The sequence below is a fragment of the Echiichthys vipera genome (assembly GCF_963691815.1).
Source record: "Echiichthys vipera genome assembly, chromosome: 23".
Classification (NCBI taxonomy): Eukaryota; Metazoa; Chordata; class Actinopteri; order Perciformes; family Trachinidae; genus Echiichthys; species Echiichthys vipera.
The window spans coordinates 1439002-1458184 of record NC_139848.1 but is presented as its reverse complement, the minus strand read 5'-3'; the positions used below and the strand labels follow the sequence as shown (position 1 = coordinate 1458184).

Genomic DNA, 19183 nt, shown 5'->3' with positions numbered 1-19183 from the left:
TCTATATCATCAGAAATATGAGTTTAAAGACAAAGTACGGGACACAACATCGTCTATATTATCAGAAATATGAGTTTTAAAGTAAATCTGAAACATATTACAGGACACAACCTCGTCTATATTATCAGAAATATGAGTTTTAAAGTCAAAGTACGGGACACAACCTCGTCTATATCATCAGAAATATGAGTTTTATTCCATGCAGAGGCTGCAAAGTACACAAACACCCTTTTTTAAATTTCCGTACGAGCCCTCAGGACATAAAAAGTCCTGAGGACACAAAGATTATTGCCTGGCACTTGTACAGGTTAAAAGCAACAAGTTCAACTAATTTTTCAAAATAAAAGCCCAGTTTAAGCCTCACTGAAGCAGGGTATTCTGGACTAAATTAGAAAGCATTCAATGGGCTGCAGACGAGCCGACACACAGCAGTAGGTGACAGCGTCATCAGCGTAGAATTGACCCAGATTATTGATAGAAATGGAGCCCTGTGGTACCCAGTTAATAGAAATCCAGCTGATTGAGGATTTAAATCGTCTGAACGTCGGTTTCTTCTGCTTCGAAACGTTAAAAAAGAATAATTGAGATCACACTGGGCCTCTGTGCGTCTAATTAACACAGAGAGTTATCTTCATCCGGTCCGAACGCAAACCTCTAACTGAATTAAGCGTCATGCTTCAGAGCTTGATCCAGTTATTGCTGATGAATTTAAAACCATGCAGCTGTGCAGGGTGGAGTGGTGCTGATGGGGGAAGTCCCACAAAAGATCCCAAAACACAGTTCATCAATTTAGGGACTTAAGTCGTTTCCTTAATTATCAACAAGTCCTGGAAAAAGGTCTTGAACTCTAGAAACAGTCGAACGGATTCAAGGGAACTTCCTGTTCTTCCAAACACGTCTTTGTTTCTTCATTTTGTTCCGTAAATGAACATAATTAGATGTGTCAGTTGAATTTTCTGCCCTCAGTTCAACATTTGCTTCAGTTTTTCCATTGATTAATCTAATTTGAGTAGTTTAAGAAGAACCGGAGCCGTACGCTTCAGCGCTCGCGAGTTAATTGAAGAAGAAGAAGAACTCCTTTATTAGTCCCGCTATTATTCACCTAACACACACGCACACAGGCCCGAAATACACACACACACACACACACACACACACACACACACACACACACACACACACACACACACACACACACACACACACACACACACACACACACACACACACACACACACACACACACACACACACACACACACACACACACACACACACACACACACACACACACACACACACACACACACACACACACACACACACACACACACACACACACACACACACACACACACACACACACACACACACACACACACACACACACACACACACACGTCAGAGAGAGGGGGCTGCCAGTGACCTGCGCCCCGAGCAGTTGGGGATTCGGTGCCCTGCTCAACAGCACCTCGGCAGTGCCCAGGAGATGAACTGGCACCTCTCCAGCCACCAGTCCATGCTCCATTCAAGGTCAACACAGGGACTTAAACCGGCGACCCTCCAGTTCCAAGCCAAGTCACCTATGGACTGAGCTCCTGCCGCCCCTCTTTTTTGTCTAGGCTGCTGGAAACTCGCCACGAGAAGGAGTCATGGCGTAGGATGGAGAACCGGTCCGAAGCGTGGCGTCACGATAACATCAACGCGATGCTTCTTTGAAAACCTCATTCATTCATCCATTCATCTTCAGCCTCTTGTCCCTGTCGGGGTCACGGGGGGGCTGGAGCCGATCCCAGCTGACATCGGGCGTGAGGCGGGGTCCACCCTGGACAGGACGCCAGTCTATCACAGGACACATAGAGACGAACAGAGACAGACAACCATTCACACCTACGGGTGATTTAGAGTCATCAATGAACCCAACACCTGCACGTCTTTGGACTGTGGGAGGAAACCGGAGAACCCGGAGAAAACCCACGCAGACACGGGGAGAACATGCAAACTCCACACAGAAGGGCCCAGCCGGGATTCAAACCAGGAACCCTCTCGCTAAATAGAAAAAGAGAAAGCTGCACAAAAATCCTCCTGAGGCGTGAACCTTTATAATAAATAACATTAACATTAATAACCGGAGCAGAAATGCCATCATCGTTCTGCCTCCACGTGTCTAAAAGGTCCATCTGATACATGAACGCAGCGTCCCTCGCTATCTGATCCTCACGACCAATCACAGCACAGCGCTTTCCTGTTGCCCCTGACAACCAGCCCCCCTCCCCGGTCACAGCGGCTGATCAATTTCCATCCGTCCACTCTCCCCGCACGCCGTTTGAAAGCAGCGAGCTCCTGCTGGGGAGCTTTTTCTGACAGGTGGATGTAGAGAAGAGGTGACGCTGCTGCAGGAAGGCAAAAGAACCTTTTTCCTGACCCGCGGGAGACACGGCTGCATGTCGGCGCCACCTTTTCCACCATTTTTCACTGTTTTCCAGCTGCAGAAGCACCGTGCACGCATTTCTAACCTCCCCCGAGCTGAAACATGTGAATCTGTATTTAGTTGTCTATGATTGTGAGTCAAACACAAAGCTGCAGCCGCCCTCGTCCCTCCGACCTCTCACTGACTGTAGTTTATTATTGTAGGACAGTAACTGACGCCGCTCTATCATTAACAGAGTCAGCGAGCGCGTGCATGCGTGACGGCGGTGAAGAGACACTGGGGATGAACCTCAGGACGGTCAAAGTCTTGGAGGACTGAACCCGCCAAAATAAAACAAAAAAAAACACTCAATAATTACCAAAATATTAATTTTCATTAGTATTTTTATCAGTTTGGTTTTATTATTATTATTAATATTATTTTCCCTGTTTTCACTTTTCTTAAACTTTCTTTATTTGTTTTTGATTCCTTTAAATTTCATTTTTCCTTTTATTTTATTTTTACTACATTTTTTATTTATTTGTAAAAGTCAGATTTAAGCCCAATAACACACTTTTAATTAGCCCCTAATTTGCATAATTAAGAAGAATAAATAAATAAGAATAAATGAAAACATAAATACATTGATAATAATTTTAATTGGAAAGTAAAAACTCCTATTTAATTTTATTAAAATGCCTCAAATTATTTTTAATATTATTTTTGGTTAATTTCATGGCATATTAATAACATTTAATAGGAAAATAAAAAAATAGGGGAGTTAAGACAATCAATTAATTAATTCTTTAATTAAAATATATTAAAAAATAATATTATTTTGGTAAATGGCATATTAATCAAATTAAATAGAAAAGTTACAACATGGGAATTAATACAATTAATTAATTGATGCCAAAACTGTATTTTTAGTATTATTTTGGGGTAATTTCATGGCAAATGAATTAAATTAAATTAAATAGGAAATTAAAACATAGGAGAATTAATACTACAAATTAATTAATCCCTATATTTATTTCTAATATTATTTTTGGTTAATTTCATGACATATTAATAAAATGTAATAGAAAAGTAACAATATGGGAATTAATAAAATTATTTAATTTATGCCATAAAAGCATATTTAATAATATTATGGGGGAAATTTCCTGACATATTAATTAAATTAAATAGGAAAGTAAAACATAGGGGAATAAACTCAATTAATTCATTAATGCCAACAGTTATGTTTAATATTATTTTGGTTAATTTTTATGGCATATTATTATTTATTTCTTTAGTAATTAATTAGTTTTTGATCTTGTCAGGTGATGAAGTTCTTTTCCTGGGAACACGTCGATGAAACTAATTAATTACATTTAAATATGATCGTTCGTTTGCTCCTGAAGTCGTCAGAGGCTCCAATAAATAATTAGATGTTCAGCTTTTAAAGAGCAATTTAAAACAATGGAGATATTTAACGCGTATGTAACGAGCGCCGCTGTCGCTGGCGTCCCCACAGGCGAAGCTCTGACCTTCAACAACAAAGACTCCAATTAAGCCCCGACACACAAACAGGAAGAAGAGGCCTCGCTTCAAACTCTAACGAGTTTAAACGACATTCAGCTGCAATTAAATGTGTCCCCACATCACATCACCGTTATCTCTCTCCGCTGAGTGGACGACAGAAATCCATCACTATTTAGATAATTGCTTAATAGTTTAAGTCGCTTTTCAAGACAAAACGATCTCGTTCAGGAGAATCCTTCTGCTTTTCTATCGTTGTTATTTATATTCTTGGATATTTTTCACTGTTTTCTGAACTTTTGTAAACAATAATAAACAAATCAATGACTCTGGAGATTAACTGATAATCCTATTTCATGTATTTTATTATTTCTGAGTTTTTAGGAGACTTTTTGCAGGATTACACAATTTAAAACACATCTGAGAAGTCCTCCACACTCAACATAACGCTGCTACAGTAGTTTGTCGAGTCCTCTAGGAGCCTAAACGTGTGTTAAAGTGTCCTCTTGGAGCATAAACGTGTGTTAAAGTCACCTCTAGGAGCATAAACGTGTGTTAAAAGTGTCCTCTAGGAGCATAAACGTGTGTTAAAGTGTCCTCTAGGAGCCAAAACGTGTGCTAAAGTGTCCTCTAGGAGCATAAACGTATGTTAAAGTGTCCTCTAGGAGCCAAAACGTGTGTTAAAGTGTCCTCTAGGAGCATAAACCTGTGCTAAAGTGTCCTCTAGGAGCATAAACGTGTGTTAAAGTGTCCTCTAGGAGCATAAACGTGTGTTAAAGTGTCCTCTAGGAGCATAAACGTGTGTTAAAGTGTCCTCTAGGAGCATAAACGTGTGCTAAAGTGTCCTCTAGGAGCATAAACGTGTGTTAAAATGTCCTCTAGGACCCAAAATGTGTGTTAAAGTGTCCTCTAGGAGCCAAAACGCGTCCTAAATTGTCCTCTAGGAGCATAAACGTGTGTGTTAAAGTGTCCTCTAGGAGCATAAACGTGTGTTAAAGTGTCCTCTAGGAGCCAAAACGCGTGCTAAAGTGTCCTCTAGGAGCATAAACGTGTGTTAAAGTGTGCTAAAGTCTTGTCTTGGAGTACAGTACTTGGAGCCTACCCCAGGTTTAAAATGAAAAACTGTCCTTCATGTCTCTCCAAAAGTCCCGTAGCCTTGTTTTGTATTATTAAGGAGTTAATTCTGCTTATTTAAGTTACTTCATCACGCTCACGCACACAGTTATCAGAAGTCAGGAGCGTGAGGAAAGTAAGAAAGTGGGGATAAGGAAATGCTCTTGAACTGTTGCAGGAACAGCGACGTGACCCTTTAAACGAGCTGCATTTAAAGTGGTTGAGTCTGAGTTCATGCAGCAGTTCATGCATGCGGCCGCGACTTCAACCGTCATGTGCAGATTGAGCGGCGATAAGTCTTATCTGAAGGATGTGCAGCTTTATACCAGCTGCTGGTCAGAGAATCCACCCATCACACACACACACACACACACACACACTCTCACACACACACACACACACACACACGGGGCCTCAGGCGACACACAGAAAGGAAACACAGATCTGAGCGGACAGCAGCATTCGATCCACAGGGAGTCACATGCTCTCAGTCAGTCGCAGTGACGCCAGCCGGGGTTTGTGTTGGCGTTGTATAATCCTGCGTGTTACTAATTAACACTTATCAGAAGCGTGCTGACAGAGAAACATCGTTAACACACTGAGAAAAGAGTTCACTGAGGTCATCCTAAAGGTTTGTGTCGTCACACCGCGTGTGTGTGCTGCGACGTGCTGCTGATGAGGATTCACAGGAAGTTTGAGGTCATTTTGGTTTGTTTTAACTCGAGATCACAGATGTAGAAAAGAACTGGACACAGCGTTGGAGGTGGAGCGCCGTTCATGCCTAGCCTCCTGAGTCCGTCCTGATCTCTGAGCTGCGTCGTGTTTTACTCTTAGATCAGTCGTCGGAGAAAATCTGGAGAAGTTTGAGCAGCGACTGAACCCATCAGCGTTGGTTTAGAGGTGGATTTAAGTGATGAAATGAGAAGAGATGACGTGAAACCACCATACAAAGATGCAAAATGACTAAAAATAGATGCAAAACCAGCACAAAAAGATGCAAAATGACTAAAAATAGATGCAAAACCACCACAAAAAGATGCAAAATGACTAAAAATAGATGCAAAACCACCACAAAAAGATGCAAAATGACTTAAAATAGATGCAAAACCACCATACAAAGATGCAAAATGACTAAAAATAGATGCAAAACCACCACAAAAAGATGCTAAATGTCTAAAAATAGATGCAAAACCACCACAAAAAGATGCAAAATGATTAAAAATAGATGCAAAACCAGCACTAAAAGATGCAAAATGACTAAAAATAGATGCAAAACCACCACAAAAAGATGCAAAATGACCAAAAATAGATGCAAAACCAGCACAAAAAGATGCAAAATGACCAAAAATAGATGCAAAACCAGCACAAAAAGATGCTAAATGACTAAAAATAGATGCGAAACCACCACAAAAAGATGCAAAATGATTAAAAATAGATGCAAAACCAGCACTAAAAGATGCAAAATGACTAAAAATAGATGCAAAACCAGCACAAAAAGATGCAAAATGACCAAAAATAGATGCAAAACCAGCACAAAAAGATGCAAAATGTCTAAAAATAGATGCAAAACCACCACAAAAAGATGCAAAATGACTCAAAATAGATGCAAAACCACCACAAAACGATGCAAAATGACTAAAAATAGATGCAAAACCAGCACAAAAAGATGCAAAATGACTAAAAATAGATGCAAAACCAGCACAAAAAGATGCAAAATGACTAAAAATAGATGCGAAACCACCACAAAAAGATGCAAAATGACTAAAAATAGATGCAAAACCACCACAAAAAGATAAAAATGACTAAAAATAGATGCAAAACCAGCACAAAAAGATGCAAAATGACTAAAAAAAAAGGTTAACTCTTTGCCTCCACGCTGTTAGCACGTCACACATTTCAGTCATCTGATTGGTTGGTTTGGCCCGTATGTTGGTGACAGACAGATGGTTCATCCAATCAGAAACCAGGATTTTCACCCCTTCCCCAAAGATCTCTAACGGAGAGTTCCTGGAGTCAGGTTAGTTCATTCCTATGAAAGCTGCTCAAGCCACAAAAATACCAACGTGTGCGCCCGTAAATCCCCGTTAATCGCCGCTACGTCCTCACTGTGTTTCCCGTAGAGCAGGAGCACCAGAGACGTCCGGCTACTTCCTGTTTAGCGCTTGACTGGGTCACTTTGCCGTGCGTTTGATGCCCAAAAACAATGTGCTCTCAATAAAGACCTTTGAAATGACAGTGACGGCCTTTAACGTGACGTTTTCCCTCCTTTGGCTTTAAGTACTTTTACTGCAGCACTGAGCCTTGAACTGTGACCCGCGGGCTCATATATGCTGCAAAGCATTGTGGGTCAGAACAGCCAGAAACAGTATACTGCAGAATCAGATGCTGTTTTTTTTTGCGTACGTTTATTACTTATTTGTTCAGTTGCTGCTTTGGAAAACCTTTAAATGTAATGCATACATATAAGACATACGTTGCTTGGGATCTTGTGACTGTTATGGAGCGAACGCTGCAGCTTTCTGTGAACTGATGCTAATCCACATGACGTTAAAGGTCATAAGATGAGCCGTACAGTGCTGAACGTGTGTGTTTGAACTGGTTTTCCACTGTAGTGTACGTCAAACAGGAAAGCCCCGTCATATGATGTGGAACAGGAAAAATCCCTGCAGCTTCTACATCCATTTAATTCTGATTTCATACTTAACTAAGCTGCAGAGAGTGACGCAAACCTGCGTCCAACAGAGACAACGCTGTCCTTCAGGACTCATAACACGTGTTAAATTGCCCTCCATCAGTCAGAACGTGTGCTATAGTGTCCTCTAGGAGCTAAAACACGTGTTAAAGTTCCCTCTAGGAGCCTAAACGTGTGCTAAAGTGCCCTTCAGCAGTCAAAATGTGTGCTATAGTGTCCTCTATGAGCCAAATCGTGTGCTCAAGTTCCCTCTAGGAGTCAAAATGCAGGAAAAGTGTCCTCTATGAGCCTAAACGTGTGCTAAAGTGTCCTCTAGGAGCATAAACGTGTGCTAAAGTGTCCTCTATGAGCCTAAACGTGTGCTAAAGTGTCCTATGAGCCTAAACGTGTGCTAAAGTGTCCTCTAGGAGCATAAACGTGTGTTAGTGTCCTCTAGGAGCATAAACATGTGCTAAAGTGTCCTCTAGGAGCATAAACGTGTGCTAAAGTGTCCTCTAGGAGCATAAACGTGTGTTAAAGTGTCCTCTAGGAGCATAAACGTGTGTTAGTGTCCTCTAGGAGCATAAACGTGTGTTAAAGTGTCCTCTAGGAGCATAAACGTGTGTTAGTGTCCTCTAGGAGCATAAACATGTGCTAAAGTGTCCTCTAGGAGCATAAACGTGTGCTAAAGTGTCCTCTAGGAGCATAAACGTGTGTTAAAGTGTCCTCTAGGAGCATAAACGTGTGCTAAAGTGTCCTCTAGGAGCATAAACATGTGTTTAAGTGTCCTCTAGGAGCATAAACGTGTGTTAAAGTGTCCTCTAGGAGCCTAAACGTGTGCTAAAGTGTCCTCTAGGAGCCTAAACGTGTGCTACAGTGCCCTATAGAAGCCAAAACACAAACTTCACGTCCACTTTATTTAATTAGCTTTCACGTTAACCGCTCAGAGGGACCAGGACCCGTTCACGTCATCACAGTAGTTCATCACAGCTACTCATGTCAGTGCTTTCAGCTCGGGCTGCAGATTATCATTTTGTGTTCATCATCTGATCTTTGCAGCTCCATTAGTTCCCACCAAAGAAAGACCTCACAAAAGGATCAAGGTTTATGTCTTTTTGATTTACTACACCGTTAATTTGGTCTTTGAATCATGATTCGACGTGAAACACGATCTCAGGTAACTGCAGTCACACTTAATAGTCACAAGATGAAGCAAATACCAAATGCTTAAAGTGGAAATAGAGGCACAGGTGTGTGGTTTCCTGTCTGACACCGGGTACTAACAACATTAGATATATAAAGAATGAACGTTAACAGGCAAAAGAGAAAACGCACGGACGGTTGGAGGAAGAGTGGGTCCAAAAGTTCTGTGTTCACTTTAATTTGCATGTTTTATATTAAACACAAGAGACAAACTGTGCATTTCACCTTCCTGTGCTTTAAAGTCTCCTGCAGGATGCGATTAAAACCAAAAGTCCACTTTCCCTCATGCAGAACAACTCAAATCCATCTATTTCAGATCTTCACCACACTGTGGAGAAGTGCAGGACACCAGAGACGCCACATCTGGACCCGGCTGGACTGGAGGTGCGGTCTGATTCCCACGCCTGCCTTTCTTATCTGTCAGGACACATGTCAGAGAGGCTGGACCCACCAGTCACACTTCACAGACTACAATCATGTCTTATTTCCACCCTCAGCTGCTCCCAGGAGATTAAACATCATTTAAATTCACTCTATTTGAATCATAACCAAACATTTCTAACACGTTAATGCTTTAAACAGGTGTATTTGTTGTTTATCATGGTCAGGCTGCCTGTGTTCATACTTTATTTACTGGACAAATGCAAAAGTTAAAAGGTAATTTAGTGCAGCAGTAACGTGTTTCACTGCCCTGTACTGTTGCTCTCAGACACAGATCCTGTTTTTGATTAATTTCATTTTAATTTCCGCTGCATTTCAGTAAATAAATGTTAAATATTTAAGTTTCTTTGGTCTGTTTTCATCTTTGAAATGTTCCGGATGGAAGATAATTCAGCTGTAGACGAGTCTGAAAACAAACTGCAGGTAAATGACTTTATTTCAGGCTCGTGCAGACGTGAAGAAGCTGCATGAGCGTGACTCTCCCGCCATGCTGTTAATTAACCGACGGTTCCTTCATTAATGAGGCATTCCCCCAAACTTTGCAGCGTCCTAGCGTCAGATTAGAGAACATGAGCCCGTCTCACCTCAAGTCGATAACCCGCTTGCAGAGTGTCCTGCAGCTGCTCTACAGCCTCCTGCAGAGCGAGTCCTCCAACATAGACCCACACCGGGACCGGGACCGGGACCGGGAGCGGGACCGGGAGCGGGAGCGGCCGGTAGACGGAGGAAACAGGCGGTATCCCGGGCGAGCTCCCCGTGAAGAGGCGCTGATAGAGGAGCTGTTTGTTGGTGCGCTGTCAGCCGTGTGTTGCGTTCACTGACGCCTCTGTGTTTTTCTACCACCTCCCTCCACCTGGTCCCCCGAGCACCAGCTGGAGCTCCGACCTCCTCCGCCTCCTCCTCCTCCTCCTGCTCCTCCTCCGGCTGGAGGAGGGATCATTAGGGGAGAGCGGGATCATTTGAGCCCGTGGGGAAGTTGAGCCTCCCCACTCATTTTTGAACGCATATTAAAGTGCCCTCTAGGAACCAAAACATGTGCTAAAGTTCCCTCCAGCAGTCTAAATGCATGCTTAAGTGTCCTCTAGGAGCCAAAACACATGCCAAAGTGCTCTCTAGGAGCATAAACGTGTGCTAAAGTGCTCTCTAGGAGCATAAACCTGTGTTAAAGTGTCCTCTAGGAGCATAAACGTCTGTTAAATTGTCCTCTAGGAACCAAAACATGTGTTAAAGTGTCCTCTAGGAGCCTAAATGTGTGTTAAAGTGTCCTCTAGGAGTCAAAACATGTGTTAAAGTGTCCTCTAGGAGCATAAACATGTGTTAAAGTGTCCTCTAGGAGCATAAACGTGTGTTAAAGTGTCCTCTAGGAGCATAAATGTGTGTTAAAGTGTCCTCTAGGAGCATAAACTTGTGTAAGTGTCCTCTAGGAGCATAAATGTGTGTTAAAGTGTCCTCTAGGAGCATAAACGTGTGTTAAAGTGTCCTCTAGGAGCCTAAACGTGTGCTTAAGTGTCCTCTAGGAGCATAAACTTGTGTTAAAGTGTCCTCTAGGAGCCTAAACGTGTGCTAAAGTGTCCTCTAGGAGCATAAACTTGTGTAAGTGTCCTCTAGGAGCATAAACATGTGTTAAAGTGTCCTCTAGGAGCCTAAACGTGTGCTAAAGTGTCCTCTAGGAGCATAAACGTGTGCTAAAGTGTCCTCTAGGAGCATAAGCGTGTGCTAAAGTGTCCTCTAGGAGCATAAACGTGTGCTAAAGTGTCCTCTAGGAGCATAAACGTGTGTTAAAGTGTCCTCTAGGAGCATAAACGTGTGTTAAAGTGTCATCTAGGAGCATAAACGTGTGCTAAAGTGTCCTCTAGGAGCCTAAACGTGTGTTAAAGTGTCCTCTAGGAGCATAAACGTGTGTTAAAGTGACCTCTAGGAGCCTAAACGTGTGTTAAAGTGTCCTCTAGGAGCATAAACGTGTGTTAAAGTGACCTCTAGGAGCCTAAACGTGTGAAGTACCTAATATTTTTTCAACTCTAAGATCAAATGTTTTCCCTTTTCCACTGTGCAAAAAACTCGTTATTGACACATTGTTTGTATAATTTTTTGGCAAAGCTTCAGGGAGCCGCTGATAAAGGGTCCAAAAGCGGCGTGTTGCAGACCCCTGGACTAAGGAGAGCGAAGCTGCTGTTTCCACGATAAAGAATGAGGTGATTGTTACAGAACGATGTTCGTTCCATGATGGCATTTGTTGTTGCCGACCGTACGTCACATAAAAACATGTGAAACCAATAACAAGAGGAGTCATAGTGAACATTACACTGCAGAGCTTCAGGATGAATCCCTCATGATCCGTGTGAAAGAGCAGTCGCCTCACATCAGGATCAGCGCCGCCCCCCCGAGACACAAATAACCAGATTATTGTCCAGAGCGTTTTGTCTGCTGGGTCGGCCTCCAGTGTACGTCGCCGTGTTCATTTACTGTCTCCTCGCTAATGTTTGACCAACGAGAGCAGCGTGACCGCTCAGCGCCCCGGAGCGGAGGAGCATGACTCAAATTAGCTCAGATGCATCGTCCTCTGAATGATTCATCAAACAGATCCGGAGCTCGGGGAGGACGCCGCCGAGGTGACGAGGCAGCGAAATGCAAGCTGATGTGACGGGGAAGGGGGGGGGCAGGACAAGTGGCGTGCGTTTAAAAACGGTTTCAAACAGACGACGACGTAAACATGTCAGTTAGGGTGAATGTTACAACACTTGTGGTCGTCTGATACTTTGAGTTTAGTCTGCAGCCACGCCAGCAATGAACAACTGTAACGCTGAAATTATAAGTAGATGTGATGCTTGTAAAATAACTAATAACCATGTTTGCTTCTGATTACGTCTGTGCAACATCCTGTGGAACAAATGTGCACGTAGCACGACCTTTAGACGTGTACTTGTGACCTTATGAACTCTTTTTGCACTTCTCCAGTACCAGGCACATCTGAGAAAGCACATGCAGAGACGGCCTGTTCAGCTAGTGTGTGTGTGTGTGTGTGTGTGTGTGTGACGTCTGCTAGCGTAGTTCCTCTGTAAGGTGTTACGTTGGGCGCATGATCATCTGAAGTGTACTCCACATACACACCAACGTATTAGAACCCTATAAAAACGCCCTGTTCTTGTGTTCTGCGCGCCATAACCTGACATTTGCCTGTGCACGTGTTAGCGGGTGACGCCCTGCGGTATACCCAGGAAATAAAGGCTTGTGTTTGCATCAAGGTCTCAAGAAGTTCTGCTCCAAAGAAGAAGAAGATTTCTCATGGAAACAGTGGAAACAGTGATCCTGACCAGTCTAGAAAGGTTTCCACTACACAATCTCACCTCTTCTGCGTCGTACGCGTAGTGTCCAAAGACTAAAAAGATTTATGAAAGCAAGAAATAGAGACTGGGATGGTTTTTGAAATCTGTTCTGTTAATAACACCTGGAGGAGCCGGGGGTCGAACCCTCGATCTATTGGTCCGCGATCATCCTGGCGAACCAGCTGGTTCTCCTGGGCCTCCTGCTGCCCTCCTCTCTCAGCCTGACCTCCAGCTCCTCGACCCTCTGCGCCCAGGCTCGCTCCCTCTCTTGCAGGACTCTGGTCGCCTCGTCGCGCTGAGCCTGCAGCTGCTCCGCGGTCCTCTTCACAACGGACTCGAGCCGGGCGATCTTCACCATCTTGTTCCGCAGCGCAGCCTCAATGTGACTCTCGGCGACAGGTATGTCTTCGTTGCAGAGTACAAACCTTTCATCAACTTCCCTCAGCTGGTGTCTCAAGTCCCTGTTTATTTGCTTTTGGGCCAGGAGGCTGTCGGCGGTCTCCTTCTTCTTGGCTTCGGACGCTTTTAACTTTAGTTTCAGAGTCACAATTTCGTCCCTCTGGTCGATGCCCCAGATGTCTTTGGTTCTTTTACCCTGGAGCAGATCCAGGACCGCGCCCAGGGTCTCCGCCTCGGCTTTCAGGAAGGATCTATCACGTTTGGTGCACGACAGGAGCTTCGTCTTGGTGGACATCAGTTTGTTGCTGACGTCCAGCTCCCATTTTTTGATATAGGACTTCACACGACAGTCCAACCTCGGGGCGTTCGCTGCCATTTCAACACTTTTTCTTGACACTTACTGCGGGGGGGAAACGTTCCCCTGGAGAAACGTGTTCAGTGTATTTAATTAAGTATGAGATTGAGTTAAAAGTCTGTTCCAGAATGGTGCCTGAGAACTCTGACACCGAAGGAATCGTTGTGCTGTTCCCTTCTTAAATCAGGTTTGTCACCATGGAAACAACAAATACAGTGCAAACACACAAATTGCGTTTCCTGTAGCTTCTTCACAATAAAAGCAAACCTGCGCTGAATGCATTCAGTGTGAATCCAAGCTCGGGGTAAGATGCATGCATGGTTTTCCCGTGAATCCATTTAGGTGAACGGATATACGATAAATCAACGACTAATAGTGATCAAAATTCAAGATTCAAAATTCAAGATTCAAAATTCAAGATTCAAGAAGCTTTATTTATCCCGAGGGAAATTATTGTGCAACAGTTTCATACAAAGGCGGAAAGGGATCAGAGTAACAATAAGCATAAACATAAATCAAATCAAAATAAAGCTAACGTCAGATAAATCAAGCAATGAACCAAGTGTGACAGAGTGCAACAGACGTCGTGGTTAAGCGTAGGTTTATACAATATACAGCAATACGCAGCGTGCAGTTTAGCAGCATGTTGAAATGAAATAAGTACAAACTAGATAAGTGAGAAGGAGCGATAAGTTATAAGTGTTAAAAATGTTAAAAATGTAGCAGCATGTCCTACAGAACTAAGTGACAGTATGGCACAGTGGAGTGTAGCAGCATTTCGTACTTAAGTCAGTTACAGTAAACCACAGTGAAATGTAGCAGCATGTCCTAAAGCACAGTAAGTGTATCAGCAGATAGTTACAGTAAACCATTAATAAATAAATAAAGTGATGTAGTGGTGATATAAAGTGACAGTGTAGTATAGCAGCATTACTTACTGAAGTAAGTGACAGTACAACTGAATAAAGTACAACTGAATAAACGACAAACAACAAATGGTCTGTTTCATGATCATTTACTGCTTAATGAAGAAACCCACCCAGAGATGAACCTTAGAGCACATAACCCATGTTACACATTACATGAAGGAAGACTTTCTGGAACTTAATCCCATTTTGAGGGGCTGAATTGCTCAAAAACGTATGAAATATATAAAAAATGGGGAACATTGACATCTAAAATGGGTTTCAGAATTTTAGCCCCTAATTTAAAGCCCCCACCTTCTAAATTAGAGGTGGATGAATGGAAATCAGTCGGCGTATAAAACACGAGGAGCCCAACAAAAAAGCCTTTGGGAGTCTGACCCTAACCCCAACAGGAAGTCAGCCATTTTTCATGTAGTGGTTAGCACTGTCGCCTCACAGCGAGAAGGTTACAGGTTCGCATCCCGGCCTGTGTGGAGTGAGCATGTTGTCCCCGTGTGTGCGTGGGTTTTCTCCGGGTTCTCCGGTTTCCTCCCACAGTCCAAAGACGTGCAGGTGTTGGGTTCATTGATGACTCTAAATCACCCGTAGGTGTGAATGGTTGTCTGTCTCTGTTCGTCTCTATGTGTCCTGTGATAGACTGGCGTCCTGTCCAGGGTGGACCCCGCCTCACGCCCCATGTCAGCTGGGATCGGCTCCAGCCCCAACGACCCCGACAGGGACAAGAGGCTGAAGATGAATGAATGAATGAATTTCCAGGTGTTCTTTAACAAACCGAGGAGTTTATTGGACGTTGTCAAAGTCAGACGCTGATGACTTCACTCAGAAACAGTCAGAATCATTTCTTACGATCACACACACCCAGGTCACACATCACAGGAACGTGTAGCGCCATTTACGAGCGTTTCTGGTGGTGACTTTGACTTCAAAGTGTCCCCAAACGTCCCTGCCCCGGTTGTGTTCGGGAGACGATGGTTGTGATTATCCATTGTGAAATGGGTCGGTGGTAATGTCACAGTCGCTATGCAACAGAGTTAATCTAATCCCCTTCCCCGAGATTAGGAGGGAAAATCCCCTGAAGGCCTTTCGTCTAAATTACACAGCATGTGAGTGTTGCTTTAATCCCCGCCCCGCAGCACCGGGCTTCATCTTTTACAATATGTTCACTTTTGACATTTTAACATAAAGTGCGTGCTTCACTGCCGGCTGCTCCAGCGCGGGGGATTTTTCTTTTTTTCCCCTCAGACGCTGAACATATCGAACCAAGAGCGCTTTACTCTGAAAGGACTATTTAGAGACTCTTGATTATTGATTAAATGTCACTTAGACGGCCCTGACACTCGGCTGATTGATCCCATTTAGAAGCAATCTGCACTGACGTGGACGTGAATATGAATCCGCGGGTGTACTTTTGTAAATCCATGCAATGTGGACGTAATTCACAGCAATAATAACATGAATTAAAAACTATCAACGCACGTGGATTATACACAATTTAAGGGTTATAATCTAAAGACTGTCATACAATAGTACGCATGGTTGCTCCTCAGTTCAGGGTGAAGTACATATAATATTAGAAGGCTGAAATAATTAAAATAAAGCAGCAGAGCATGCACGTATCAATCAATCAATGAGGCTTTAAGATGGTTTTGAATACACAGAAGTGACTTTGAGCTTCAGTCCTGTCTCATGGTGCATTTTATTAGTCTGCACGTCTGCACGCTGGATTATTGTTGATAAAAAATACCAAGGAAATGAAGAGTCTGGATCAGTCAGACTGGTTTTATTGAGACCTCGTCTGTTCTTTTGTAGCTGTTTTTACCGTCACACACTAAAGCGTTGATGCTCAGATACTCACAACAAGCTTTCGACTTTAAATACGTTCAAACTGAACAGAAGGAACGTGACATTAAAGGAGGTCGAGTGCTTAAAAATATGCAAAATGTGATGTTGTTGGAGACTGTGGAGAACATAAAACGAAACATTTTCACAACTTTTGGGAACGCCCCTCTATTGTACCTTAGGGCGCACTCCCACTGTGCCTCCGTCCCGTGCCTAAACAGGTTCCACGGGTAGAGTCTGGTTCCTTTGACCAGTGTGAGTGCAACCGTACCACGTCTAGGAGCGGCACGCTTGCCGTCCACGGCCCGTTTGGGAGAGGTGGGCTTTAGTAAAGCACGTTTGCACGTGTACGAGCACGAGCGTGCGCACGTGTACGAGCACGAGGCCTACGGCGGTTCTGAGGTCATTTCCTGTGCGCCTGTTGGGACGTAGAAAAAAGAAGGAGGGACCATGCGCGGACATTTCAAACAATGGCGGTGAAAGGTTCACGTTGGTGTGATGCGGAGGTGGAGTGTTTACTGCAGATTTGGTCGATGAAAAGATTCAAAAACAGTCGACAAGACGCACAAAAACTCCGAGGTCTACGGAAAGATCTGGAAACAAAGCCACGCATCGCCATGACGTCATCAATGCGTGTGACGTGTTACGGCGTGATGACGTATAGGCAGCAAGAAGCATTCTCCGAGGCCCAGGTAGTGTGAGTACAAACGGGCCTGGAGGGGGGGACAAGGACCCTAAAGTACAGGGCACGGTACAGAGGCACAGTGGTCTGTCTCTCCTCCTGTTTCCAAATCTCACTTTCATTTAAGATTGTTACAGTAATCCCTAAACGAGCTGCCTCATTATTTCAGTTTTTGCATGATTGCATCTTTAAGAATATCTGATTAAAAAGGAATCTTATTATTAGGCTTTAGATCTGAGACATTAATGAATGTTTTATTAAAACAAAACTACAAAAAGAGTTTGACGTGTGCAGAAGAATACGTATAGCTTCAGAAAGGCTTATAAAATTATGACAACAGGGTGACAAGTGCATGCTTTCATTCATGTTTTCCCAGCAGCGCGTCTGTATATGTATGTGTGTGTGTGTGTGTGTGTGTGTGTGTGCAGTATTGGACTCATTCTGTCACATCTCGTGTTTGTCACTCTGCAATTAAACTTCAACCATGTTCAGGCTGAATAATGCATTCTCCCCACTCGCTTCCACAACCATCTGTCCGCTCGTTCGATAACCGCGAAGTGACGCACACGGATAAAACACACTGTGCCGTGCATGTGTGCGCACAAATGTCTTTACAAGGTAAGGGTGAAATAACTGCACAAAGCTCCACTGATCGTGCACCTCATGCAGAGGAAACAGGACTAAAACACAGCAGACACCTCTGTGTGTTCGCCTGCTAGGTGGCAGTAACACACCAACGTTGCTTCTGTTGTCATTTAAATCATCCTCCTGCACCAGAGACTTCACCAAACTTCATTAGTAAAGCACCACTGAGGGGAAACTGTAGAAAAAACAGGCAGGAAAAGGTCCTGGAAATCACAAGGCGGCTATTTCCAGGAAAAACTAAAGCTTTTCTAGGTCTCCAGTCAGGATCTTAAGTAGATGTTGCACAACACAGCCTTTTAACTTCAATTGGTGCGATGTAATCCCTCCAGACTGCCGGTGATCTGATTCACAATAATCCAGAGTGGATTTCAGTGCATGCAGTTGTGCGGAAAGCTTCAGCGCTGCAGACAGGTTTTTAGACACGCAGCTGGTTTTAGTTGGAATAGAAGAAAGAAGCTAAATAAATGTTTCTTAAATCCATCAATGGGGCCTTTACCCCCTGATGCATGTTACAATATCTATATATTATGAACAATACAGTGAAAAAAGCTGTGTTACATGCTGTGTTCTTTGTGTTTTCTCACAATAACCAGAGAGAGAGAGAGAGTCCTGGAGCAGCTGATGGTGTTAACAAACAGCGCTGAACATAAAGCCCTCGTGGCTAACGGCTCCTCCCGTTGACACATATTCAAACCGACTCCTGGCTCATTTACTCTTCTCCTTTTCTTTTTTCTCACTGCAGACTGTTATTAACACAACAGCAAGTTGTCGCCTCTCGTCAGTCTCCGCGCTGTTAACGTCTTGTCGGAGGAAAATATAAAACTATATCTTAAATATGTGGGTTTACGTGCGTTTGTTGGTGTCTATGATCATGTACACGCGTGCCAGAAGTCTTGAAAGACCCGCACAAATCTGCAGAACCTCCTAACAGACCTTGAGGACCACCCTTTTGGCCCCTGATCACGTTTGGGAGTCTAGCAACAATCTCTAGATCTGTTTCAGGACATCTGAAGCTTTCAAGAGGGTCTCTGAAATCCTTCAAGGACCCTGAAACCTTTTCAACAACATCTGAACCTTAACTGCCCCTAAAGTACTCCTCAATTCCCAGTTGGGACCTTGGAACAGCTCTGGGAGCCCAGCAACTAACTCTAGATCTGTTTCAAGACCACTGAACCATTTTAGGGGGTCTCTGGAAAGGTTCAAGAACGCCGTAAGCCTTTTCAACAACATCTGAACCTTTACCACCCCTAAAGTAGTCCTTGAATCGCCTTTGGCAGCCCGGCAACAATCTCTAGATCTGGTTCAAGACCTCTGAAGCGTTCTAGAGGGTCTCTGGAACCATTCAAGGACCGTGGAACCTTTTGAACAACATCTGAACCTTAACCGTCCCTAAACTACTCCTCAAATCAACTTTGGGTCCGTGAATCAGCTCTGGGAGCCCAGCAACAATCTTTAGATCTGTTTAAGACCTCTGAAACGTTCTAGAGGTTCCCTGGAAAGATTCAAGAACGCTGTAAACCTTTTCAACAACATCTGAACCTTAAACGCACCTAAAGTAGTCCTAAAATCCCCTTTGGGGCCGTGAATAAGCTTTGGGAGCCCAGCAACAATCTCTATATCTGTTTCAAGACCTCTGAACCGTTCTAGAGGTT

The 19183-nt window shown here is 43.5% G+C and overlaps 1 protein-coding gene across 2 annotated transcripts in view; it reads right to left on the bottom strand.

The window, feature by feature from the left end:
• Window positions 1-19183, bottom strand: part of crfa4 (cytokine receptor family, class I receptor 4) — a 37414-nt gene that overhangs the window by 12212 nt on the left and 6019 nt on the right. Inside the window, exon 1 of one of the 2 annotated variants that reach the window (XM_083937864.1) lies at window positions 9947-10103. The exons of the other annotated variant lie outside the window; for it this stretch is intronic. The gene's annotated coding sequence lies outside the window, so the exon portion shown is untranslated. Of the gene's footprint in view, window positions 1-9946; window positions 10104-19183 lie in introns of those variants that run through there. 2 annotated transcript variants of the gene reach the window in all.